Below are 26,931 nucleotides of genomic sequence, written 5' to 3'. Positions count from 1 at the left end.
AATGGTCATCGCATGGACATATTAGTTTCAATGAGGCCCAGTCGTTCTGTTTCGGCAAAGTGACCATGCGGAAGAAAATCCCTAAGCGCAGCCTAGTCAAAAGCATGCGAGGGTAGGGTGCTGTTTCAATCCCAAGGTAAAATTGTAGGCCTTCAGTAGGGGTAATTTGCTGGTAGCTCAGAGTTGTGCCTTTAAGTTTCTCTATGTCCCATCTTGCACTTTCTAGGTGTGTAATTAATAGTTTTTTAAGGGCCGGCCTAGTCAAGGTTTGTAAAGTCTCTGGTTCATCATAAAATTCAGGGTATCCAATGTTAGAGAACATCGTTTGTACATATCGCAACCACTTGACTTTTGCTGCACCATCCAAAGCCATGCAGTCTTTAATGAGGTTTCTATTCAGTTTGCACTCCTCTGTTGTCCAAATCTTATGCCAAAGCAAACAGGGTGATATTTTTATAATGTCACTAAGGTATTTAACGCCGGTCTCAATATGAGTCATAAAAGTCGACGTGGTTTTGGACACACCTAGTAAGTAACAAATGAAAGTGTTCTCGCAAGTTTGTAATGAGGACACATTCTCGAAACCCCAAAGGCCTGCGCCATATGTGGCCGTGGCTATACACTTTGCCCGGTAGATCTGTAACATTTCTCTAATGGGTTTACCCCCAAGCTGTAGCGGTCTCATGACAAGGGCCCTGGCACTTATTTGTTTACAAATTAAGCACTGCCCAAAACCAGTATATTAATGCCTCAAGTAAAGGAACCCCATGCTGGTAATCAATCCCCTCGGGCCACCTCTACCAGCCCAAACAGAATAGGAAGAATGGTGGACTGTGGCAGCCAAACACTGCACTTCACTTAATTTGGGCAATATATCCCCAAAATGCAGTAACTTCTCGGTTCTAGAGTTAGATGTCATAAGCTTGTCGGTCCCACAATGAAATTGATGCACTGGCTGCCGTTTTGTAACCGAGTGACTGACAAAGCATCTTGTATTGTTCACTAAACCTTCTACAGAATGGATTCCTTTTTTTGTCATTAAAAATATAGAGTATGCCTGCCAGTGCAGACTCACCAATTCTTATCCATTCTTCTTATCTGCCAACTCTCCCTGGTGTGTTCAAGGTGACAACAGATATAAGGTTCTTTCAGTCCAGGCTGTAGTGAACAAGCTCCCTTTGTCATTACTACCTCACATTTTAAGACAAGTAATTGAAGGCATTGTGATTTCGGCACAACTTAGTGAGGTACACTTTTTGTGTTCGTGTTTATTACACAATGAAGCCTTCCCAGGGAATACAGTGCTCCTGAAAACTCAATTTAATAAAACATATGATCTCCTTACATCATGCTAGGGGACATTGTACCTCTTCAAGTTTTCTGAGTTTGTGTTTTATGTTTTTGAACGGCTTCTATCGTGTATATATACTCTATTTGTTCCTATAAGCCACAGCGACTTCTAGTACAGAGTAGTCAATGAGCCGTGTTCATGTCTATGGAAGGTCACGTTTCTTCTCATTCTTCAAAGGTAAGATGTCATCACTTCTCAGTGCAGCCTGCTCCATCCTTGCCCATTCCTCTGTCCTGTCTGCTTTGATCTGGTCTTGCATAGCCCTTTCCCTGGCTCTTCCCTCCTTTCCGCCCCCCACCCCTGTCTACTGTGCTTGGTCTGTTCTCCAGTCTCCCTTCCTCCAGGTGAGTTGTCTGACTGTGCTGCACTATCCTGCCTTCTGTTTTGTCTGCTGCTGCCTCGCTTTGTCCTTCTACTCCTTTTCCATTCTTCTTGGGCTGTCCTCCAAGGTACCTCCTATGGCCTAGTTCCCCCCTAGCTCCTCATTTCTTTTTATCTTCCAGGCCCGCTTTCTTCAGTTCCTCTTCTGTTGGACGTCCATTGCTCAGGTCCAGCCTAGTGCTTATTTTAGTTGTCTTGCCTCCTGTACTGTCTTCCGACCCTCTTCCACTAGTCTTGCATGGTGCTTGCTCCGTTGCCACCGTCCTACAGATTCTCAGACTTTGTGCTTCTCTTGCTCACTGCTTTTTCTGGACCTTGGCATCAGTCCTGCACCGCGCTTCATTCATCCTTCAACCCCCTTGTTACTGCCCTCCATAAGACTACTTCCACTCCCTACGTACCTTCAGTTGTGCCTGCTTCGAATGCTGATAGGTCGTTGGGCCGCTCTTTCTTCCGCTTTGTCCTCTTTCTAGTCCTGCACCATGCTTCCTCTTATACCATCTTCTGTACTGTCTGTTCCTTCCTCTGGCCTCTTCCTCAAACTTCCTTACTCCAAACTTACAAAGTGCTTGCTCTGATTTTGCACCCTCTCAACAGTGTCCTGCTTCCCATGCTACTTCTTCAGGTCTCCCAGCTCCTGCAATACATTCCGGATGGTCCCCCTCGCCCAATGTCTACTTGGTGCTTCCATCTTTGCCCACCATGTCTACTGGTTCCTCTACCTACCAGGGTACCAGTTCCTTCATCATGCCCCCCTGTTCTGGCTCTGTCCAGTCTCCCTTTATCCGGTCATGCTCAGCCAACATCGGGTCCAACGTATCCTCCAGCTCTGTCTTACAGTGATTTTGATTGTCTAAGTACAGCATATGATCATCGAGATATGGCTATTGTCCCGGTCTCCAAAGCTCCGCAAAACCACTCAGACTGCCTCTACAGACCACGCATGGAGAACTCTCATCTCGTGTTGCCTTCTAAAATAACATACACCTCCTTTGGTATTTACTAAAGAACGCAGCAGGGTTTTTCCATGCTAAAAATAGAGAAACAAAAATGTCTTTGTATGTCGTTCTGTGTAGCACCTCTCAGTCCTGTTCGCTGATACTCCCAAAACCCAATGTTGGCAGATGTTGAGTTATCTGTTTGTTTTTTTGGGGGGGAGGAGGGGTGTTGATCTCCATTGAGCAGTTTCTTTTTTAGGGTGTGGGTTTTCTGTTTGTGTTTTGACTAAAGTTCAGAGCAAGGATCAAAGTCACAGAATTAACAAGCACTGGAAAAGCCAATTTGTCTGGCACTGGCTGCTAGCTTTTAGACTTTGTAAATGCTTATTCTTTTCATGTTTTTTGTAAAACTTATTGCTGGAGGAGCTGCTGGGCCCACGCCAATATTGACTAAAAGCAAGTATATTTTTGTGTCTCAAAAAGCACATATTGCCACATAGACTGTGGCATTGAAGGGAACTACTTTGTGTGCGGATTTATTTATTTGAAATGTTTTATACCTTGCGGGTATCAGAAGGCTTTACAAATGACATACAGCAGAGACGTTTAAAACCCATAGTGTCATAAATTAGAATAGCACAGGATAAGGCAACACCCCAGAAGAGTGTGTTGACTCCTCAATGTTAAAACAGATAGATCGGAAAAGACAATAGCATAAAAAAGTGAGTAATAATAATAATTACATAATCTAGAACATAACAGGCTATGGCAACACTCAAGATGAGGGTGGTAACACCTTAATTATAATACAGATAAATAAGAAAAGGCAATACCATAACTAGCGAGCAATTATCATACTGTCATAATCTAGAACAGGACAGATTAGGTTACTGGCTACACCCCAGATAAGGGCGGTGTAACCACAATGCTGAAACAGATAGCATAATCAGATAGCAGTAATCTTGAAAGTAGTTGACGGGTCATAATATACTTGGAGAGAAGAGGTTTTAGGGCAGAAATGTGTTCATAAATAGTAGTTTAACTTCGTTTTTGAAAGATGTAGTTGAAGGATTTAGTCTTATTTCAGAGGGGAACGTAGCCGCTAGCGTGCGTGATCAGTGAAAGCAAAAAAGTGACTCGGGCACTAGAACTAAATATAAAATCCAGCTTTAGGCAAACAAGGTGTAATCTGATGAAGCGTGAAATTAATATAGTTTTAGAGTCTGTTCTGATTTTTGTTATGATTCATTGCTGAAGGTTTAAACAGCTTATTCTAAAATTTCAACAAACTGGGCTACATTTCTTCAGATATTTTGGCTACCCAAGCTTTCTTTTTGAAACAAAATTCAGTGATCCCTTTGTTTGAGAAGTGCGGTATTAGCATTTGCTTGCACATTTTTTTTTTTTTTTTATTAGAGAGTAACAAGATATCAGAGTAAACATCCAAACAAAAAAAGAAACAACAAAAAAACAACAAAAAAAATATCACAAAACATTTCATCTTTGTCATTACTCGCAGTATTTTTGTTTTTTACCCCCGAACCCCCCCAAACTCCCCCCCCCCCCGGGATTGCTACGGGGAGAGAGAAACCATTGATAAGACAAGTTAGTCACATTATATCACACTATCGCCAATATATACAATATATACAGTTCATCCGGGCTTCCGCCCTACTCACTAATCATGAGCTTACACGATCCAACCAATTAATTACAGGTTCCCATACTAATTTTCTTTCCCTGCGAGCCCGTGGGCCTCTGCGCTTGAAAACCAGGAGCTCCCACTTCCCAACATTTAAAAGTTTGCTAAACCATTTGTGTTCTGTCGGGGGAGCAGGATCCAACCACACAGTTGCTAAACATAATCTGAGCGAGGTCATCGCAATATAAAATAATTTCCGCTCTGATAACGTCATATTTAAGTCCACTACCCCCAGTATAACAGCTTGAGATGTTAATAAAATCATAAAACCAAAGACTTGCTCCAGCCGTTGTTCAATTTTGTGTAACAATGGAGTCAAACTAGGGCAGGAGAAAAACATATGACTACTATCGACTGCGTATTCCCCACACCTAGGACAGTTGACTCCCGTAATCCCACCCCATTGTTGTATATGATGTGGGGTTACATACAGATTAAACCAAGTTTTAAAACATTGAACCTGGAGGTTTGTGGAGCTTGCGCATTTTTAATATGCGTCTCAAATCATATGTTATGACGATGCACATTGCCCTTAATTGATGGGTGGCAGGAAATTTAGGGGCAGATTTAGAGTTTGTTGGAGAGGGTACTCCGTCACTGTAGTGACAGAGCACCTTCTCCGCCAAACTCAGGGTTCTCCCGCCCAATCTGGAGTCAGTGTGAACCTTAAGTCTGTTGACAACAGAGCCTACTCCACTTTGTTGCAGACATATTCCTCCGAGGACCCGACAAAGTACGGGATGACGATGGTTAACATATAACACAGTCCGCCTCTTTAGAGTGGTCTGTGTTCTGTGTTTTTTCACTGTCCATCACCGGCAGGTAAAACCAGACAACGAGGGACAATAAAAAAAATAATATATCAATTAGCCCTACATGATGGGAGAAAACTGATATGGTGTTGGGGGCATTAGTTTCACATTTTTCACAAAAAAACTCATGCTTTGAGTTTCTGAAATATGTAAAACTTTGTAAACGTTTTAAGGAGGTCCGTCATGTTTGAGGGAAGCATCCATCAAACTTTTACAACACTGACAGGAACTGCCCAGATGAAGGTTCCTGCGAATGCTAAGAGATGTCTGTGGGGCTGGTGGACATCTCTAAATTTGGAGGACAGCATGCCTGTCAGGGCGGCATAACTCTAAATAGGCCCTTAGTCTTGTCAATGTGGCCAACAAGAGACGAGGATGGAACAAAATGGGATGGGAAATTGTGTCGAGCAAGAGTGTTGAATCTTTATTTGTGGGGATTGCCACTGGTGGACAATGCAATGTGCGGAAACATGGCATGGGGCACCAAAGGTAGGGCACAAGTGTCACCAAACGCAGGAGCTGATATTCTTCAATGTGGAAGAAGTGGGGGTTAAGGGAGGAGGAAGAGTAAGTGACAGAGCATGGGGTGGGTTTGAGTGAGTAATAACAAGAAGAAATACTATAGGGACAAGTAAGAGTGGTCCATGAGCGGTCATAAAACTTTTAGTGGTTCAATGAATAGCTTGACGAAGTTTATTAGCCTGAATACAAAAGGCTTTAATTATGATGCAAGCACAAATAAGTGGTATCCTGAAGTAATGATTTTAGACCATCAATAATATTCCTACAAGATACACATTTTTCAGCAGGGCTATGAAAGTAAATTGAAGTGTGTTTGTTAGCGGACAAGTTGTCTCCTCTGCTTCACTGACTCACAAAGGGTTTGCATCTGTTTAGTAGACAACATTCAAGACTAGTCGAAAGACACTTCAAGCATTAAATCACAGTAAGACTTAGGACAAGAGAAGGACTTATCAACCCAGCTCGAACAAGCATGAAAAGACTCAGTAGTCGCTTGCAAGATTACAACGAGGCAATCCCATGTTTGTAATCCTCCTTATTGACATAACAACTCACCAGAACAATCCCCACGCTGTCTGCACCATAAGGAAGGAATCATCCTGAAGATGAGCCCGGACTTTCAAAACTGGCCTTTGCCAAGTCCACTTGGGAAAACAGACAGCTATTCCCCTGAATAGTGTGTTTTAGAAATCATGTCTGAAGATCCATCAGTATTATCATGTAGTTTGATTTGAATGGAGATACATAAATATATACATTTTCCTTCTCATGCGATCTTGTTGCTTGCCGCAGAACTCCTAAACGAAGGCTGCGTCCTCTCTTCGGACCCAAAAAGAAAGCAATTATTCCAATTATCATTCATAGCAAAGGATAACGACGCTCTGTGTGGTAGTTTAACGTCGTCATCCTTTGCTGTGAAGGATTATTGGTCAAAACGTATTTGAGTGCATGAATTTACTTATGTGAAAGGACGGCGTCCCAAGGGAAGATAGTGTAGGAAGGTACATCCTGACTATGGTTGCCCCCAACTTTTTGCCCTGTGTTTTAGCTGGTTTTGGACATAGTCGACCTGGGGCCCTGCCAATCAGGACCCCAGGCCTACTGCTCTCTCTGTAAAATGGATTCCATGTACCCTAGGTGCATTTCCAATTGGTACTGGGCCACCTTATCAGACCCTGTAACTCAGGGCATAGGTGTACCCAGGGCCGCCAGGGGCTGCAGCATGTATTATGCCACCCCTGGCTGGCCTCCTAAATTTGACACAACTGGCTGCATGACAGCTGGGGCGAAGTCGTGTAATCACCCTTTGCTTTAGGTATAGTAGCTCCATATCTAACCATACAATGGACACCCGAGTTCCTATCAGTCACTCCTATGGCAGGCCTTAACAATCCTGAAGGCAGAGTGCGTGGGCTCGTGTGAGCTAGGTTCAGGCCCGAGCCGAGCCCGGTTGCAGCTTGCGGAATCAAGACCCAATGGCTGTTCCATGATAACCCGTACCACATCGGTAACTTCGGTGTCGCGTTATCAAGGCATGTCGAGTAAGGTGTCATACGAATCGGGGTGCTGCCCTCTCACCATTTCTGGCGATGAGGTTAGCATTCCACCCTTCTAGAGGGACACGACATGTACGTAACTGTGAACCCCGGTTAAAGTTAACTAAAGCCTCAGCTCCACAAAATGGGTGCTACCACCACAGACACGAGTCTGACCTCCTGCTGCTGGGAGTCCTTCCAGCGAGGAGAGCTTGGACAAAGGGTTTCCTGTCGAGGGCGGTGTTCGCACCGTCCCAGACAGGGTTTGTGTATTCTGGGTAGGTAGGGCTTTTGCGAGAAGGTGACTGCGGAGTGGCACCCCGGTGCTCACTACGCATCTGCCGGTTAGAACCAGTTCCAGGGGCGACAGCCCTGGCCTGGGGAAAGTCCGGCAGGGGAGAGGGGTGTAACTACCCCCCTTCCTGGTCCCACCCTTAGGGCAGGACCTAGTCATGTACCCACCCCTTTCTTTAGGATAAAGGCCGGAGCGGGGACCCTTCCAAATTAGATCATCTTTGAATCAAGAACTACTTTCTACGAAAGGACTTCAAGACTCTTCTCAAGATTTCTCCCTTGTGACTAAGGAGTAGTCACCCTGCATCAGCGGGCACCATCTAAGAACTCTGCGGTTTGCTGCAAGTCCTTCCTCAAGGATCCGACGGCCCAGCTCGACGAGAACCGGCTTCCCTGGCACCTCTGACCTCTACCCACGTCATCAGCTCAGCTGTGATCTGTGGGTGCGACGAGACCTCGAGGGACCGGCCATCATCAGAACCTGCACGCTCTTAAACCAGCACGACCATCGAGGTAACTCTCTGGTGAGTGCTCTGGGGTCCGAGAAGCCCCGACCCTGAGCCGCTCCAGCACCGAAGTGCAGTCTCCCAGCATCTCCACGATCTGCGTGGGGCCCTTCTGCTCGCTGCTCAGCACGTTGTCTGGTCACTAGCCGCTGGCTTGTGCCCGTCCTCGACGACGTCCGACAAACAACTCTGCTGGTCTGGTTGCTCCAGACTGGCCCTTGCTTCCATCTTTGCGAGAAGCACCCCGGACCCTCCTGGTCCACTCAAGACGCCATCTTAGGCCCACCACGTGGCCCTGAGATTTGCCAAGGCTTGTTGCCCCATCCTGGGCCCAGCGACGCCGACAGCATCATCCTTCGTGGGACAGCTCGCACCTCCACCGTGGTCGCCGACAACGCCTCCTGGTCCGAGAGACTGCAGAGCCTAGCGTCGCCCACTCACCTGGTCGAGGTGACGGCCAACCGGTGCCCTCCTGGTACCCTCTGACTACTGGCTAGTAGTACGAACTTGGTCCCCTCTGCTTTCAGGTGTCAACGATCTCTGATCCAGGCTTGGATCTCTACGAACTATTCATCACTGGTCGCCGGCCAGCAACTCCTTTTTCTTCCGGCTCCTGGCTCGTCAGCGAAGACCCCGACGCCTGTAAGACTTGTGCAGCCGCAGCCCTCGTGGCTAGGTAACTCGGCATTTCGGTGCCTGCATAGCCTCTTTACTCTAGGGTCCCGTGTCCCTCGCTTCCGACTTGCCTTATCGGGTCCGCCCGAGACCTTAAACTTTCCGTGTCCTCGGACACTTGTTTTAATTGTGCACTTGAAGTATTTTCCTAAGAGATTTGGTTTGTGCTTAGTACCCTGTCCTCATAAAGAGTACAGGGCTGTTGTGATTCTTAATAAATATACTGTTTATTTTCATAACACTTGTGTGGTGTCCTTTCACTGGGTGTTCAAGGGGTACATGTGTGGTAAACAGCTGGCTTAACGCGCCCTCTCGAGTCTTTAGCCTTAGACTGCTCGTATCCACGCTACTAGGATAGCTGGTCTATAGGTTGACTTACAACCAAACACCATAAGGGTCGTTGGAACGATACATAGCGGTCGCTAGAATAGCGAACGTTGCATATCGGGCCAACTTCTCACATTGGTGAGCAGCGGGTGGGATTTGAGCTTGCTGTTGTTTTACCACACGTATCCTAAGAATATCTTGTTGAAAGATCGCACAAGTACTATTAGTACATATAACTAAAGCTTAGAATACTCTGAGTTCTACTGAACCAGCTGTTGTAGCTCCTCAAGGCTTAGCACACCTTGGCTACAACTCTTAGCAAGGGAACAGTAGGTAAACACGTAGTGTAGGTAGGTGCATCACTTACACCACACTAGAAGCAGTATGTCGGACAAAGGAGGAAACTCTGGGTCTCCCCTTGTGTCAGTTGACCCTCCACAGGTCATCCCTTCAGGATATACTGTGCTGAGCTTCAAGGAGTTACGACAGCTGTGTCACTCCAGGAAGATCAAGCAGGGGTCTAACCCCACAACGTCCTTTCTGATTGGTCTCTTGGAGACTTATGATGCCAGAAGGGCTGAGAGACTTCTTAGCTCTTCTAATCCAGAAGGAGACATGCCTCCCCTCGAGGGAACCAGAGACGATCCTGACCTCATCCACCTCGCAACTGAGAACGAAGATGTGGAGGATGATGAGGATGAGGATCCCTCTGGGGATGAGGCAGATAAGGGACAGGTAGAAGTCGTTAGACTAAGCAGGTCCAACTTAAGCAAACATGATAGTGGGGGACCCCCGGCGCTACTGTCAGGTCCGCTTAACATTGGGAATGGACGAGCCCGATCTCTGTCAAGAGACTCTGGCGGATCCCTTCGAACCAATGGCTCTCACAACTCTTCTCAGAGAGGGATGACGTCCCCTCAGAGGAGAGTGTACGAAGCTAAGGAAAGGGCAGCTAATCTGAGGATCGAAAGGGAAGAACTTGCCCTGGCCAAAGAAAGGCTTGCCTTTGCTAGAGAGCAACAGTTAAGTGGGGTAGTCCCCACTGGTGGCAACAATGTACCTAGCAATAGGGAAAAGAGTTTCGATACGAAACACCTTGGTAAGATAGTGCCCCCCTTTAAACAAGGGGACGACATCCACAAATGGATTACTGCTTTGGAGAGGGCCTGCACGGTGCAAGGTGTTCCCCAGAGTCAGTGGGCAGCTATCTTGTGGCTCTCCTTTGAAGGTAAAGGAAGAGACAAGCTCCTCACCACAAGGGTGGAGGATGCTAACAATGACCAAATCTTGAAGAATGTACTGGTTGATGGGTTTGGTTTAACCACTGAACAATACAGGATGCTGTTCAGAGACACCCAGAAAACTCAGTCTCAAGATTGGACTGACTTTGTTGATTGTGCCACTAAGGCTTTCGAAGGCTGGTTACTGGGTAGTAAGGTTACTGATTTTAAAGGATTGTATAATCTAATTATGAGGGAGCAAATCTTAAATAATTGTCAGAACCAGTTATTACATCAGCACCTGGTAGACTCTGATCTGACCTCTCCACAGGAATTGGGTAAGAGGGCAGACAAATGGGTCAGAACCAGGGTTAGGCCTAAAAACCAGGGTGGTGACCAGAAAAAGGAATCGACCAAGCCTCAAGAGAAGGGTGGGGATAAATCCACAGAGAAGACTTCCCAAGGGCCCCAAAACTCCAACAAGGGTGGTGGGTCCCAGAACACTCCTTCAGAACAGAAGAAACCTTATTGCCATACCTGTAAACAGGTGGGCCATTACAAAAGTGATGCCAAGTGCCCTAAAAACAGCAATAAGGAAAACATACCCCCAAGTAACACTCCCAGACCTCCTGTTACCACTAGTGGTAATCCCCCAGGTGGTGGGAGTGCCCCCAAGAATGTGGTGGGCATTACCTTGGGCCATCAGGAGGACTATGGCCTAGCCAGGTTCCCTGACCACACTTTTGTCTGTGAGACTGGCATGGGGTTTGCCAACTTCACTACTGGACCCCACATTTTGGGAAAGTATAGACAAGAAGTTTTTGTGAATGGTCAGAAAGTTGAGGCATTCAGAGACACAGGGGCCAGCCTCACCATGGTGAGTGACCATCTGGTCCCCTCTGCTCAACTGACCCCTGGTTTTACTTATCAGGTGACAGACATTCATGGAATGAAGAGAAGGCATCCCATGGCAGTAGTCAAGCTCAGCTGGGGTAATGTCACAGGACCCATGAGAGTGGCAGTGACAGATAACCTACCTGTAGATTGCTTACTGGGTAATGACCTGGAACTCTCAGCATGGGCTGAGGTGGAGCAAGAAACTCATTCCAGAATGATAGGCCTATCCAGACAGGTTAGTGGGGCAGTAATAGCTACAGCCCCAGTCCAAGCACCATTCCTCCCTGAAAAGGTTGGAAGGGCCATGGTAGCCACTGCCCAGGCTCAGACAGACTTTCCAGAGCAGGATAGGAGGGCTGTGACAGTCACAGCCCAAACACAAACTGAGTGCCCTCCTGAAAAGGTTGGCAAGGTTGAAATGGTCTCAGCCTCTACTCAGACAGATAGTGAGGTTGTGAAGCCTGAAACAATGGATCACTCCACTCAAACAGAGAGCATTGAGGAGGAAGAAGAGTCTTTCCCCTCCCAGACACTAGGTGAGAGCCAGCCTCCTCAGGGAACTGACTCTACCCCTGTTGAAGGAACTGCCCCAGAGGTAGTCAGGCCTAGCCTGGCAGAGCCTCTGATGGCAGTGGACCCTTCCCAGGTGGGACCCAGTCTGGAGCAGGTATCCTGCACCTCTCTACCCTGCCTCAGTCAGCCCAGGGCTGAAGAGATCAGGGAGGCCAGTGGTGGACCCAAAAGGGCCCCCTGTCCAAAAGAACCCCTTAATCAGCAGATTAGGATCACGGAAGCTGGTAAACCTAGCCAAGTGAAAATAGAACAGACTCCTAAGGGATCCCCCTTAAAAGTAGTTAGGGAACTCCCACAGCTGGACACTGTTGGGCACAGCCAAACATGGGGCCTAAAAACCCCAGACCTGATCTGGCCCTCCAGTAAGCCAAACAGAGGGACTCAGCCTCCAGCTTTAGGTAGCCAGAGGCTGACCCTGAGAGCTCAGTGCATCTCAGCTAAAGAAAGAAAGGCACACATGATGAATGGTGATTGGAGGAAGTTGAGCCCAAAGGTATAGGAGCCTCACTTCAGTACTCCATCCCAGCATCAGCCTTCTTCTTTCCCAAGACACACCAGAGACAGAGATTCCCTATGGTGGAGACCCTCAGATACCCTTAGGGTGAGGGGTTGCCTAGTGGACCATGACACAGGGGGAAACCAAGCCAGAGCTGGTCCTTCCTTATATGGCCACTTAGGTAATAGAGGCTTACCTGGACAAGGATAGCCTTATCTCCTTTCGTTTGGGGGGGGGGGGGTTGTGTAGGAAGGTACATCCTGACTATGGTTGCCCCCAACTTTTTGCCCTGTGTTTTAGCTGGTTTTGGACATAGTCGACCTGGGGCCCTGCCAATCAGGACCCCAGGCCTACTGCTCTCTCTGTAAAATGGATTCCATGTACCCTAGGTGCATTTCCAATTGGTACTGGGCCACCTTATCAGACCCTGTAACTCAGGGCATAGGTGTACCCAGGGCCGCCAGGGGCTGCAGCATGTATTATGCCACCCCTGGCTGGCCTCCTAAATTTGACACAACTGGCTGCATGACAGCTGGGGCGAAGTCGTGTAATCACCCTTTGCTTTAGGTATAGTAGCTCTATATCTAACCATACAATGGACACCCGAGTTCCTATCAGTCACTCCTATGGCAGGCCTTAACAATCCTGAAGGCAGAGTGCGTGGGCTCGTGTGAGCTAGGTTCAGGCCCGAGCCGAGCCCGGTTGCAGCTTGCGGAATCAAGACCCAATGGCTGTTCCATGATAACGCGTACCACATCGGTAACTTCGGTGTCGCGTTATCAAGGCATGTCGAGTAAGGTGTCATACGAATCGGGGTGCTGCCCTCTCACCAATTCTGGCGATGAGGTTAGCATTCCACCCTTCTAGAGGGACACGACATGTACGTAACTGTGAACCCCGGTTAAAGTTAACTAAAGCCTCAGCTCCACAAAATGGGTGCTGCCACCACAGACACGAGTCTGACCTCCTGCTGCTGGGAGTCCTTCCAGCGAGGAGAGCTTGGACAAAGGGTTTCCTGTCGAGGGCGGTGTTCGCACCGTCCCAGACAGGGTTTGTGTATTCTGGGTAGGTAGGGCTTTTGCGAGAAGGTGACTGCGGAGTGGCACCCCGGTGCTCACTACGCATCTGCCGGTTAGAACCAGTTCCAGGGGCGACAGCCCTGGCCTGGGGAAAGTCCGGCAGGGGAGAGGGGTGTAACTACCCCCCTTCCTGGTCCCACCCTTAGGGCAGGACCTAGTCATGTACCCACCCCTTTCTTTAGGATAAAGGCCGGAGCGGGGACCCTTCCAAATTAGATCATCTTTGAATCAAGAACTACTTTCTACGAAAGGACTTCAAGACTCTTCTCAAGATTTCTCCCTTGAGACTAAGGAGTAGTCACCCTGCATCAGCGGGCACCATCTAAGAACTCTGCGGTTTGCTGCAAGTCCTTCCTCAAGGATCCGACGGCCCAGCTCGACGAGAACCGGCTTCCCTGGCACCTCTGACCTCTACCCACGTCATCAGCTCAGCTGTGATCTGTGGGTGCGACGAGACCTCAAGGGACCGGCCATCATCAGAACCTGCACGCTCTTAAACCAGCACGACCATCGAGGTAACTCTCTGGTGAGTGCTCTGGGGTCCGAGAAGCCCCGACCCTGAGCCGCTCCAGCACCGAAGTGCAGTCTCCCAGCATCTCCACGATCTGCGTGGGGCCCTTCTGCTCGCTGCTCAGCACGTTGTCTGGTCACTAGCCGCTGGCTTGTGCCCGTCCTCGACGACGTCCGACAAACAACTCTGCTGGTCTGGTTGCTCCAGACTGGCCCTTGCTTCCATCTTTGCGAGAAGCACCCCGGACCCTCCTGGTCCACTCAAGACGCCATCTTAGGCCCACCACGTGGCCCTGAGATTTGCCAAGGCTTGTTGCCCCATCCTGGGCCCAGCGACGCCGACAGCATCATCCTTCGTGGGACAGCTCGCACCTCCACCGTGGTCGCCGACAACGCCTCCTGGTCCGAGAGACTGCAGAGCCTAGCGTCGCCCACTCACCTGGTCGAGGTGACGGCCAACCGGTGCCCTCCTGGTACCCTCTGACTACTGGCTAGTAGTACGAACTTGGTCCCCTCTGCTTTCAGGTGTCAACGATCTCTGATCCAGGCTTGGATCTCTACGAACTATTCATCACTGGTCGCCGGCCAGCAACTCCTTTTTCTTCCGGCTCCTGGCTCGTCAGCGAAGACCCCGACGCCTGTAAGACTTGTGCAGCCGCAGCCCTCGTGGCTAGGTAACTCGGCATTTCGGTGCCTGCATAGCCTCTTTACTCTAGGGTCCCGTGTCCCTCGCTTCCGACTTGCCTTATCGGGTCCGCCCGAGACCTTAAACTTTCCGTGTCCTCGGACACTTGTTTTAATTGTGCACTTGAAGTATTTTCCTAAGAGATTTGGTTTGTGCTTAGTACCCTGTCCTCATAAAGAGTACAGGGCTGTTGTGATTCTTAATAAATATACTGTTTATTTTCATAACACTTGTGTGGTGTCCTTTCACTGGGTGTTCAAGGGGTACATGTGTGGTAAACAGCTGGCTTAACGCGCCCTCTCGAGTCTTTAGCCTTAGACTGCTCGTATCCACGCTACTAGGATAGCTGGTCTATAGGTTGACTTACAACCAAACACCATAAGGGTCGTTGGAACGATACATAGCGGTCGCTAGAATAGCGAACGTTGCATATCGGGCCAACTTCTCACAGATAGGGCCATGGGTTCTACCAGGTGACTCCAAGGAGCATGTATACCTTCAATTTGGAGAGGGCTGAATACTCCCTCTCACAGGACAAAGAATTAGAGACCAAGACAATTCCCCAGGGTTCTCTTTCCAACTACTTATTTTCTCTAGTTGTACTTATCGTTTTAGTTTCTTTCCTTTTCATCTATTGTATCAGTTTGTTGTGAACTATTCACGTTTCTTTTTCTTTTAACACTTCCACTGTTATACATCTTACAACTGTTTCTCTGCCATCACGACTTGGATGTCTTCTCAATTGTTACATCTTATCACAAGGAGAAAGAAAAGTGCTTTCTCTGCTACCTCATATTTCTTATCAGCTGTATTTCCTCCCTCTATTTCCCCCACTTTATTATGTTATAAGCATTATTAGAGCGTAAGCACACTGTGAGGTTTGGTACAGCTGGGAAAGCTAATAACCAGAGAGGAACGTATAGTGGTACTGAAGATTTATTCAAGCTTGGTGCGTTACAGAACTTTCAAATAACAGGCAAAGTAGGTTTCTCCGTCAGGCCAGGGATTCCGGATGGTACGTCTGCTTCTTACTCCCCGATGGCGTGGCGTGGAAGGGAAAAGAAAGAAAGCCACATTACTGGACTGTTTCCCCTATCTGATACGTGGAGGGGTAGGACAAGGGCGTGAGGGAACACCAGGGACCACCACCGTCTGAAGTGCTTCTACACCGACGCGATACCGTCCCGACCCCGTAACCTCAGCCGCCCCTTTAAGCCGTTCCTCCCTCTTGGTGAAACAGACCCCGTATACGAGCTCGTACCTTGCGGTGCCACACTTCTCCAGGTGAAGTGTGGCTGGGCGAAGCGTGGTATCGTTGGCCTCCTGGCTTTCCTGTCGTCGGTTTCTCCCCGTCTCCTGCTGATGTTTCCTCGAGCACTTCGGTTCCGGGTTCCTTCCGACCAGCGGCGAAGACGTCCGTTGCTTCCGGTGCTGCTCCGGCGTTCGCGCCCTTCTCTTCGAACCCTCGCGTTATCAGCGCCGTCGTGGAAGATGATTGGTCAACTGGTGATGACGTCGCTGCCGGAGGCGCCGCCTCGGTGTAAGCCCAGGCGGCTGTGGAAGGCGCACGAACATCCTGTGTCCGCCGAGGCGGAAACGAAGAAGGACAAACATCAGTAGCAGAGTCGAGGCAGGTAGGAAGCCCCTGAACATCAGTATCAGAGTCGTGGCAGGCAGTAGCCCCCTGACATATCCTCCCCCCAGGATTTCCCCGATCGGGGGAAAGAGGAAAGCGGGACAGAAAGTCAGCGTTGCCCTGATCACGACCCTTGCGATGACGGACCTCAATCTGAAAGGGCTGGAGTGCAAGGAACCACCGCAGAATGCGGTCGTTGTGGCCACGATTACGCTGCAACCAAGTCAAAGGGGCATGATCCGTATACAGAACAAAAGGACGACCCTCAAGATAGTACCGAAGTTTTTCCACACTCCAGCGGACAGCCAAACACTCCTTTTCAATGGTGGTATAAGCCTGTTCCCTGGGGAAAAGTTTACGGCTGATAAAAAGTACCGGCCTCTCAAGTCCGTCTGAATCTTCCTGTGAAAGGACAGCCCCAATACCCACCCCAGAGGCATCCGTTTGAAGAATGAAGGGTCTCCTATAGTCAGGCGAAACCAACACAGGAGACGTTGTGAGGACATTCTGCAAGGCCTGAAAGGCGGTCGACTCTTTAGGACCAGGGGCAGGCAGCCTTGGAGACGACTGCGTCTTCCGTAACAAGTCCGTGAGGGGTCCTGCCAATTCAGCAAATTGTGGAATAAACCGCCTGTAGTACCCCACTAGACCCAAGAAAGCCCTCAATTCCCTCTTGGTCTTGGGATAGGAAAGGTCCTGAATGGCTTTGACTTTCTCAGTCTGAGGCTCAATTAGTCCATTACCAAGTACATACCCCAAGTATTTCACTTTCTTGAAGGCGACTCTGGTTTTTTTGGCATTGATGTGAAACCCTGAATCGCGGAGACTGGAGAGTATATTCTCCAGATGCACTTTATGGTCCTCCCACGTTTTGCTAAAGACCACAATGTCGTCCAAATAAGCGGATGAATACTGCTGATGTGAAGACAGGACAGTGTCCATAGCTCTTTGGAACGTGGCCGGGGCTCCATGAAGGCCAAAAGGAAGAACAGTGAAGTGAAAATGACCTGAGGGGGTAGAAAAAGCAGTTTTCTCCTGATCTGCAGGATGTAGTGGAATCTGCCAATAGCCCTTGGTGAGATCAATGGTTGTAATGTATTGGGCCTCACCAAGACGCTCCAACAGTTCATCCACACGAGGAAGCGGATAGGCATCCTGCTTGGAAACCCTGTTCACAGCTCGAAAGTCAATGCAAAAACAGATGCTTCCATCCGGTTTTGGTACTAAAACCACTGGAGAGCACCAGTTACTTTTCGAGGGAACAATGACGCCAGAAAGTAGCATCTGGTTAATTTCATCCTGAAAGGCCTGTCTACGGGCCTCCGGTATTCTGTAGGGCTTTTGTTTCACTACCGTACCCTGGGGAGTGGGAATCGTGTGAACAGCAATGTTGGTCATCCCGGGTTCGTCAGAGAATACATCCTTGTATTGCAGCAATAAAGCCATAATTTCTTCCTTTTGAGTTTCCGTTATTTCAGGATTAACAGGGGTGCTATGCACTGTATGAGGGACACTTTCCACAGTGTGTATTGACTGGGGAGGTTTACCCAACCATTTTTTAAGGAGATTGATGTGGTACATCTGTGTCTTATTCCTATTCAGTCTTAACACATAGGTGGTCTTCCCTATTTTTCTGACAATTTCAAAAGGACCTTGCCACTCTTTTTTAAGTTTGTGAGTGGAGGAGGGTAACAATACCAAAGCCCAGTCACCTATATCTAATTCCCTCCATTTCTTTCCCCTGTCGTAGAAGGTTTTTTGTTTCTTTTGGGCTATCGACAACTGTTCATGGGCCAGTGTTCTAAGTTTGTGGAGTCTCGACTGTAGTTGCCGTGTATAGTCCAAGAGAGCCTCGGCTTCCTGAACCCCTTCCTTTTCCCAGCTATCCTTCGTAATTTCGAGCAAGGTTCTGGGAGCCCGACCAAACAATAATTCAAACGGGGATGTACCCAGACTAGCTTGTTTCTGACTTTGAAGGACAAAAAGGGCTAACGGCAACAATTGGTCCCAATTCTTACCATCCCCGGACAGAAGTTTCTTTAAGGTCAGTTTTAAACTGCCATTATATCGCTCGACCAGGCCATCTGTCTGGGGATGATATACGGAGGTTTTGATATGTTTGACTCCTAGTTGCTAACAAACTTGGGCCATGAGTTTTGAAACAAATGGGGTTCCCTGGTCAGTAATGATTTCCCGAGGAAAACCCATCCTGGAAAACACTTCTATCAACTTCTGGGCAATGGCCGCCGAAGTTGCTGCTCTAAGAGGGAAGGCCTCAGGATATCGAGTGGCATAATCAACCAAGACTAGGGCATATAAATGTCCTTTAGTTGATTTTGGTAAGGGTCCAATAAGGTCCATCCCAATCCTGTCAAATGGCTTTCCGATGATGGGAAGGGGGTTTAATGGAACCGCTGGAGGGACATATGGATTCCTGCGCTGACATATTTGACATTCTTGGCAGTAACGTTGTATTTGAGCATATACCCCTGGCCAGAAGAAATGCTTCAAAATAGCCTGTCCTGTCTTTTCGGCTCCTGAGTGTCCTGCCAACAAATGCGCATGTGCAAAAAACAGGATTTGGTCTCTAAAGTCTACAGGAACCAAGAGTTGGGGCGTATCATCGGGTTTGGCTACTCTATACAACAACCCGTTTTTTTCAATAAACGTGGGAAATGTTCTTTGAGAAGGGTCTTGACCAGAACGGGCGATCTGCCAAGCGTTAGAGAGAGTAGCGTCATTTAACTGTGCTGTTCTAAAATGAGTGTCTCTAGCCCAGGGTTCAGGTACCAGGAGTGCATTTCGGGGATCGGTTTGCAAAGCGTCTTTCAACAAGATAGAAAATCCCGGATTGTCAGTGCCTATAATGACTGGTTCTGGCAGAGAAGGCATTACTCCCACCACTACCTCAGTTACGGACCCTGCTGCCGTGCACAAATTAACAGTGGCTAGGGGATATTCCTTAACGTCTCCATGAACACAACGTATATGTACAGTTTTCCCTGCCATGAAACACGAAGGAGGAACTAACTCTTGGCGGACCACCGAGTGTTTACACCCTGAATCTAATAGGGCCCTTACTACTTTCCCATGTATGGTGACACTTACGTAAAACACTGGTCCGGTCTCTTCTGCAAAGAGAAGAGAATATGGTGCATAACTGACATCCATGGGTTCTTCCTCCCTCTCTTTCGGCTTCTTTCTACAAAATCTCGCTATGTGTCCCCACTCTCCGCAATCATAGCACTGAGGTCCCTGAGTGGGTTGTACTTCCGGTTTGGGAAAACGTGGCCGTTGTGGTTCAAAGAGGGGTTTTACAAACTTTCTCTCATTTCTCACTGGTATAGGTTTCAAGGGTTTTTCCGGTTCTTTCACCGGGGGTCGACCTTGAGCACGGGAGTAAGAAGTGGCCATTTCAATGGCATGCTCAAGAGTCAATCCCGCGTGTTGTTTCAGCCAGCGTTGTGTACCATACGGAAGGGCCTCTAAAAATTGTTCGAGGTAGATTTTATTCATCACGTCCTCTATATTACCCTCATGTGGTTTCAACCATAGGTCGGCAGCTGCTTTGAGTTTGTAAAATAAAGTTTTAGGGAGATCCCCTGGGGTACCTCGTTCCTGTCGGAATTTGAGTCTGTGCGTTTCTTCATCAACGCCGAGTCGATCCAATATATATTTTTTTACGACAGCATACCCTACAGTCCCATCTCTATTAACTGTTTGATAAGCGGACTGGGCGTCACCAGTTAGTAACGGTGCAAGATAGAACGGCCACCTATCCCCCGGCCAGGCACTGGCTCTGGCAGCCCTTTCAAAGTTCAGGAAGAAAGCCAAAGGATCGTCACCTGGCGTGGATTTTTGTAACGGAACAACGGGGCCAGGTGCGTGGCTTCTACCTTGTCCTAATACTGCCAAAAGTTGATTCTGTCCCTCGGCCAATTTCACGAGATTATCAACTTGAGCCTGCATGGCATTGGAGAAAGTGGTACGGTCGGTGTCAGCCTGAGTAGCGGTCTGACCTATGGCCCACTCGAGTTTTGTCTGAGCTTCCTTCATTTGTTGAATTAAAGCTTCCATCTTGTATCAGAGGACGGTTCAAATGAGGATCCGAGTCACGGCACCACTTGTGAGGTTTGGTACAGCTGGGAAAGCTAATAACCAGAGAGGAACGTATAGTGGTACTGAAGATTTATTCAAGCTTGGTGCGTTACAGAACTTTCAAATAACAGGCAAAGTAGGTTTCTCCGTCAGGCCAGGGATTCCGGATGGTACGTCTGCTTCTTACTCCCCGATGGCGTGGCGTGGAAGGGAAAAGAAAGAAAGCCACATTACTGGACTGTTTCCCCTATCTGATACGTGGAGGGGTAGGACAAGGGCGTGAGGGAACACCAGGGACCACCACCGTCTGAAGTGCTTCTACACCGACGCGATACCGTCCCGACCCCGTAACCTCAGCCGCCCCTTTAAGCCGTTCCTCCCTCTTGGTGAAACAGACCCCGTATACGAGCTCGTACCTTGCGGTGCCACACTTCTCCAGGTGAAGTGTGGCTGGGCGAAGCGTGGTATCGTTGGCCTCCTGGCTTTCCTGTCGTCGGTTTCTCCCCGTCTCCTGCTGATGTTTCCTCGAGCACTTCGGTTCCGGGTTCCTTCCGACCAGCGGCGAAGACGTCCGATGCTTCCGGTGCTGCTCCGGTGTTCGCGCTTTTCTCTTCGAACCCTTGCGTTATCAGCGCCGTCGTGGAAGATGATTGGTCAACTGGTGATGACGTCGCTGCCGGAGGCGCCGCCTCGGTGTAAGCCCAGGCGGCTGTGGAAGGCGCACGAACATCCTGTGTCCACCGAGGCGGAAACGAAGAAGGACAAACATCAGTAGCAGAGTCGAGGCAGGTAGGAAGCCCCTGAACATCAGTATCAGAGTCGTGGCAGACAGTAGCCCCCTGACACACACTAAACAGGTTCTTGTAGCTAAAGCAACAGAAATATAGACCACTGCACGCAGCTTCACTCACGCGCTTGTTTCAAAAGCCATATTTTGAAAAATTGGAACCACTGAGTCTCTTCTTTTTAAAGTAATGAATGGTAAGAAGATTCAGGTGCGCGGATGCAGGCAGAGGTGAAGACTGGGCTGTTGCCATACAGGGATTTAAAAATGAATCTGCTGGACTTGAATATAGTGCACCGTTTTACCAGCAGACAGCGTAATTTCCCCATAATGGGGGTGATATGGCTGTTTTGGGGTTTTTGGTAGATCAGCTTGGTTGCCTGGTTTTGTGCCCGTTGTAACCTGCGGTTGAGGCCCTTGGGAAGATCCAAATGAAGGGAATTTGCATAGTCTATCCTTGATACGACAAATGCAATAATGACCTGGCTGAGGGCTACGAAGGGAAAAAATGTACCTATGTTTCTTATTTTGCGCAGCTGCAAGAAGCAAGACAAAATCATGGCCCCTACTTGGGGTTTCATGGACAGATTTTTGTCAACGAGAACCCGGAGTCTCTTCACTGAACTCTTGGGCTGGGGAGGGGTGCCCATTACTGCTGGCCAGAAAGTGGGATTCAACAAGTTGAGTCGGTTGCTAATTATGATGATTTCCATCTTGTCAGATATTTTCTCATTGGTAGCAGGGCATCTCAGGTTTCCTCGTTCACATTGAACTTTCCAATTCAAATCGCTTGTATCTGCAATCACTTTTTGCTTTCAGTTAATTTCCATATCACATTTTACAATTAATTCCCAGACGTTTGTGTCTTTTCCATATAAAGTTCTTTTTATTAAGTATCCAATTCTCAAACAAATCTTAAACAGACAGTCAATGCATTTCATCCCATATAGGGACTTCATCAGGGCAATTTTATTTATCCTCCTTCAGTTCATCCCTTCCATTCATTGTCTCGATTACATTTCTGGTCTCTTGGATGATCAGTGTATCAATATCCCAGGTAATGTGCATTGTTATCACATGTAAAGTGTCCTCAGTCAAATCTGAATATTGGGTGGTGTAGTACCCCCCCATTATCATCATCTTAGTATGTTTCTCAGCTCTAAATCTGCAGGCAACCTTTTTACAACTTGTCAAAGTTTAGTTTGAGCTGATGACTATTCATCCAATCACAGATGAATAGCATTGTATTTTGAAAGGCAGCTTGGGATTCCAGCGAGTTATCGATGGAAAAGAGCAATTGCATATCGTCTGCATAGTTGTAAATCTTAACCTTCATCTTTTTCAAGGAGTACATGAGGGACGTATGCACATATTGAAGAGGTGGGGGGGACAAGGCGCACCCTTGGGGCAATCCGCAGGCAAGTTGGACCTGGGGGACCTAAAGCGAGATAAGCGGACCAACTGCGGCAGTCCTTCAACACGGTCAACCAAAAGAACATGGTCGACCGTGTCGAAAAGCTGCTGACAGATCCAGAACTTCCTCCTTCTTCACTATTGAGACTTTCACCTTCCTCTCTCTTCTACTAGGAACCTTGGATTTGTTTTGGACTCTTCTTTTCTATACTGGGCACATCCCTTCAGGTTTTTGTATTTGATGTTTTCCGATGTATAACATCAGGAAAATCCAGTCACTGTTTACTTTTAAGGCTTCCAAAACTCTAATAGTGGAAAATCTAATAATACAGAAAACCAATAAACTGAGAAAAACTAAAGTAAGAATTAGAGTTCCTGTCTGTTATCTTGCTCCTCTAAAGTCTGTATGCAATTACCTTCATTAAGGTTAGCTTAAATCCTCCCCTTTTCTCACACACCTCACCATTTCGGATTTCTTTTCATTAGCTGTTTTAAAAAAATGTTTTTAGTGCTTTTCCTTTCTTGTGCTTTGTGTTTATATGTGTTGTAGGAAGCTGGCTATGTACACACTATACCAAAGTAAGGTAAAGTGAGCACAGAGTCCAGTGGATTCCCAAAGGTATAGCAGAGGGTAAATTAGATAATCCCCAACAGCTCTCTTTGTGGTAGTGTGGTCAAGTAGTTAGGCTTATCAGGAGGGTGTGTTAAGCATTTATTGTATTCACTCAATCAAGGCTGATGGCACACACGGAGAGATAGAATTCAGACCAATTGGGTAAGTATAAACAAGCATTGGAAATGCAATAGGTCTCGCATTAGGAAAGTTTGAGCTATTGGTATTGTAAATGACACTTTTTTTATTTATGTGTTGGTTTTGAAAGTAGCAAAATTAATAGCTTTGTCAGTTACAATGTCAATAGTTTTAACTTTTGCAAATGTGACACCTTTAGCATTTGTAATGCAATGTGTGTTGTATTTACGTGACTTAGATGTATTGATATTACAAATAACAATGGCTTTTAATTTTGTAAATAATTAATACTTAAATAAAAGTTATAGTAATTTATAATGGCAATAGCTTAAACGTTTGTAAATAACTTTTGTGAAGATTATGTTCAGTGTATTTTATTGTGACGAAAATCCAAGAACATTGCATTTGCACCTACACACACACAGAGCCCCACACATATAGATGTGGTGGTGGTGGATCTGGGGGATATGGTGGTGGTGGATGTGGTGGTGATGGTGGATATGGTGGTGGTGATGGTGGTGGATGTGGTGGTGGTGGATGTGGTGGATGTAGTGGTGGTGGATGTGGTGGATGTGGTGGTGGTGGATGTGGATGTGGTGAAAGTGGTGGTGGATGTGGTGGTGGAAGTGATGGTGGTGGGTATGGTGGATGTGGTGGTGGTGGTGGATGAGGTGGTGGATGTGGTGGTGATGGTGGATGCGGTGGTGGATGCGGTGGATGTGGTGGTGGTGGATGCGGTGGTGGTGGTAGTGGTGGATGGGGTGGTGGTTGTAGTGGATGTGGTGGTGGATGTAGTGGTGGTGGGTGCGGTGGTGGTGGATGTCATGGTGGATGTGGAGGTGATGGTGGATGAGGTGGTGGTAGTGGTGGTGGAGGTGATGGTGGATGTGATGGTGGATGTGATGGTGGATATGGTGGTGATGGTGGATGTGGTGGTGGATGCGGTAGTGGTGTATGCTGTGGATGTGGTGGTGGATGCGGTGTTGGTGGTGGATGCGGTGGTGGTGGTGGATGGGGTGGTGGATGTGGTGGTGGATGTAGTGGTGGATGCGGTGGTGATGGTGGATGTGGTGGTGGTGGTGGATGCGGTGGTGATGGTGGATGTGGTGGTGGTGGTGGATGGGGTGGTGGTTGTGGTGGATGTGGTGGTGGATGTAGTGGTGGTGGGTGTGGTGGTGGATGCGGTGGTGTTGGATGTGGTGGTGGTGGATGTGGTGGTGGATGTCATGGTGGATGTGGAGGTGATGGTGGATGTGGTAGTGGTGGTGGATGTGATGGTGGATGTGGTGGTGGTGGTGGATGGGCTGGTGGATGTGGTGGTGGATGTAGTGGTGGTGGGTGTGGTGGTGGTGGTGGATGCGGTGGTGGTGGTGGATGCGGTGGTGGTGGTGGATGCGGTGGTGGTGGTGGTGGATGTGGTGGTGATGGTGGATGTGGTGGATGCGGTGGTGGTGGTGGTGGTGGATGCGGTGGTGGATGGGGTGGTGGTTGTGGTGGATGTGGTGGCGGAAGTGGTGGTGGTGGATGTGGTGGTGGATGTGGTGGTGGATGTGGTGGTGGAAGTGGTGGTGGATGTGGCGGTGGTGGATGTGATGGTGGTGAATGTGACGGTGGATGTCATGGTGGATGTGGAGGTGATGGTGGATGTGGAGGTGATGGTGGATGTGGTGGTGGTGGATGTGGTGGTGATGGTGGATGATGCGGTGGATGTGGTGGATGCGGTGGTGGTGGTAGTGGTGGATGGGGTGGTGGTTGTGGTGGATGTGGTGGTGGATGTAGTGGTGGTGGGGGTGGTGGTGGTGGATGCGGTGGTGGTGGTGGATGCGCTGGTGGTGGTGGAAGTGGTGGTGGTGGATGTGGCGGTGGTGGATGTGATGGTGGTGAATGTGGAGGTGGTGGTGGATGTGGAGGTGGTGGTGGATGTGGAGGTGGTGGTGGATGTGGTGGTGGATGTGGTGGTGGTGGATGTGGTGGTGGTGGATGTGGTGGATGTGGTGGTGGTGGATGTGGTGGTGGATGGGGTGGTGGATGATGTGGTGGTGGTGGTGGATGTGGTGGTGGTGGTGGATGCCGTGGTGGTGGTGGATGCGGTGGTGTTGGATGTGCTGGTGGTGGATGTGGCGGTGGATGTCATGGTGGATGTGGAGGTGATGGTGGATGTGGTGGTGGATGTGGTGGTGATGGTGGATGTGGTGGTGGATGCAGTGGTGGTGGATGCGTGGATGTGGTGATGGTGGATGCGTGGATGTGGTGATGGTGGATGCGGTGGTGGTGGTGGATGCGGTGGTGGTGGATGTAGTGGTGGTGGTGGTGGATGTGGTGGTGGTGGATGCAGTGGTGGTGGAAGTGGTGGTGGATGTGGTGGTGGTGGATGCGGTGGAAGTGGTGGTGGATGTGGTGGTGGATGTGGCGGTGGTGGATCTGGTGGTGGATGTGGCGGTGGATGTCATGGTGGATGTGGAGGTGATGGTGGATGTGGTGGTGGTGGTGGATGTGATGGTGGATGTGGTGGTGGATGCGGTGGTGGTGGTAGTGGTGGATGGGGTGGTGGTTGTAGTGGATGTGGTGGTGGATGTAGTGGTGGTGGGTGTGGTGGTGGTGGTGGATGCGGTGGTGGTGGATGCGGTGGATGTCATGTTTTTGTAGGCTCACAGGCAATTGATGAATATATCTACTCGGCAATAACTGCTTTAAATGGGTCTGGCACTCTTTTCTCATTAAAGAGAAAAATGATTGGCCGGCCGGCCGTAAATAATTAGGGGATGAGCGCACGCTGAGAAGCTGCCTTTGATGTGGTAATGCGAGGCAGGCAGGCGGCTGGTGGCATTGTGCACGCGCTTTTTAGGGCTTGCGCTTGCGCAATGACCTAAAAAGCACATGCACTCAAAGAAATCGACAGTGGAATCGCCATGCGCACAGCAGGCGAGCCCTAAAAAGGGCTGGCTGCAAGGGAAACGAAACTTATAGGAAACAAAACTTACCAGAGGTATTTAAGGCTGTGATCTAGGGGTTTCGTTCTGTTTGTCCCCTCGGACCACAGCCTGGCTTTGTGTAGGGCAATATGCTATTATTTTTACATTCTTAGATTGTTCGCGCTTTGTGTAGCTTTGAAGGGTGAGGCACCTCACAGAAATATGTGACTTGTGGTGCGAGCGTCCCGCTGCCATATGCAGGGGACGCGCCTTTGTTCTGTCTGCACAGCGGGGGTCGTCAGTTTAGGAGAAGGGCTCCGGTTCACGTTAGTGACTTGAAGATCCGGAGAGGTCGCCGTGAGATGCCTCCACGCAGTTGTTGGTCAATGTTTGGCAGTGCAAATGAAAGTAGCTTACCTGTAGGAGTCAATGGGCCGTCCAAATGCATTGAGAGGCTGCGCAAGGGTAGGGTAGAGCGCAAGTCGGTGCCATTTGGGTGTTATGCTCGAGGAGTGATTTTCAGTTTGATTTCACGCGGGAGCGAGGCCGTGCCCGAGTGTTGTGGGGACATGGCCCTCTGAGCAGGGCGTCGTTTTCGGCACCAGGGAATCCGGCTTCGTGCCGGGGGGGGGGGGGCGCCTGGCAATATTGCAATTCCTTGCTTGCTTAATTTCTGAGAATGCCTTTCAGGCAATTTTAAACATGTATCGGCGCACTTGTCTTTAAACCACGCTCTTCTGTTGTTCCCGTTATTCAGTATTCACACCTTAGAGTTAACATTTCCGAAAATGATAGAGCGATATTCAGTTCTCTGCTCATGTACTGATGCAAACA

Source organism: Lissotriton vulgaris, chromosome 8 (assembly GCF_964263255.1).
Source record: "Lissotriton vulgaris chromosome 8, aLisVul1.2, whole genome shotgun sequence".
NCBI lineage: Eukaryota > Metazoa > Chordata > Amphibia > Caudata > Salamandridae > Lissotriton > Lissotriton vulgaris.
Note: the sequence above shows the minus strand (reverse complement) of the source record.